The following is a 1,762-nucleotide window of genomic DNA, read 5'->3' as shown; positions in this document are numbered from 1 at the left end:
ATAATGTAAGGGCACAATAATAACAATAGTGGGCTTCTATGGGGCACATTAGTAACAATATGGGCACTACATGGGTACATCAATAAAATAAGTGGGTTTTACTAATAACAATAAGGGGTTACACTAGTAGTATAGGGGCCTAACATGCCCCTCTCCTTCAAAACGCATTGTCCTCAATGCTTGAGTAGTTTTTGATGCTTCTGTATAAAATTATTGTCCTCCCATGTGGAATCTTCAGCGGGTAAGTTCTTCCACTTGATGAGATACTCTGAAATTGATCGATTTCGTAGCTGTCGGGTTCCTGTTTCTGTGACTGCTCCAGGTTCCAATATGATTTTTCCTTCCTTTTCAATATCTGGCAATATTGTTTGAATTGGGATCTTTTGCAGCTTTTGAATAAGTGGCCATACTTCTTTGTCCTTCTTCCATTCATCCCTTGCTTCGTTTATCCAATTTGGTTGGATAATAGAAATAGCACAGAACAATGCTTCCACATCCTCATCCTTGAAGAGTCTTCCCATTCGGTAAGGGCGCCATTTTTTAAGTGCATGTAGTATTGCCAACATTTCCTTCTCATAAATAGCTTGCTTTAGATGTAGAAGTAAAAATACCCAATCGCCTACATCAAAACATTTTTCACTATGATGTTGATCTACCTGTTGTTTCATTTGATTTTGCACCGAAGTGGCATTATCCTTTAAAAGTTGGAGAACTTGTTGTTGATGCTCGATGTGATCTTTCACTGCTTGAACCTTTTTCTTCTTGATATGTCCTTCTATCTTTAGAGTTTGAGTGGTAATTTCTTCCAATCCTTTACAAGATATGGTCAAATTCATTTCTTGACGCTCGATGTGATCTTTCACTCCTTGAACATTTTTCTTGTTGATATGTGCTTCTATCTTGATAGTTTGAGGAGTGGTAATTCCGACCAGTGAATTACACGATATGGTTGGATTAATTTCTTCTTTCTTGATGTGATCTTTCACTTCTTGCACCTTTTTCTTCTTGATATGTCCTTTTATCTTGAGAGTTTGAGGAGTGGTCATTCTTGCCAATAGTTTACAAGATATGTTCTAATTCATTTCTTCTTTCTCTAGGGTCGGGTCCTAGCATATATCCTCTTCTTTTGATGTTTCTTGATCCTTTTCTTCCTCCTCTTCATACTCTATATAAAATAATTTCTTCTCAGTACACTTATGACCTTTAGTGCATTTGCTATCACAACTGTAACAAAGCCCTTTTTCTCTTTTTTCTTCCAATTGTTGTGGTGTAACCCTTGTAGGTTGTGGAAGGCTAGGAAAAAAAACACGTCCATCTTTAAAGTTGTGAGGAGTAGACTTCCTTGTTGCCATAATTTTACTTTCAAATATCTCACAAAGCCCTTTTACTCTTTCCAATTGTTGTGGTGTTTCTCTAAAGAAGGTGTTGCTCTTTGTATCCTCATAATGTGCTATCATTTCCTCTGTGAGAATTGACCATGTAACAAGTTGTTTACGAGAACAAAGCCCTTTATACCATAAAAATTGATCTGATACTAAATATGAAGATGCAATACATACCTTTTGTAACAGTGGTACACCATGTAAATCAAAATATTGCTCCATCTGAAGTATCCAATTTACTGGATCCTTGCCATCAAACTTCCTCATCTTGCTTTTTCTTGATTTTAGGACCTTGATCTTAAAACGACTGTAACTCTGTACTTATGGATATTTAAGTTCTGAAATTGCTACTTGTAGTAGCCCTCTGTGTCCTCTTTCCA

Source organism: Pinus tabuliformis, chromosome 4_2, assembly GCF_031772625.1.
Source record: "Pinus tabuliformis cultivar Carrire ecotype Pingquan chromosome 4_2, CPIR1, whole genome shotgun sequence".
NCBI lineage: Eukaryota > Viridiplantae > Streptophyta > Pinopsida > Pinales > Pinaceae > Pinus > Pinus tabuliformis.
This window is presented reverse-complemented; position numbering follows the sequence as displayed.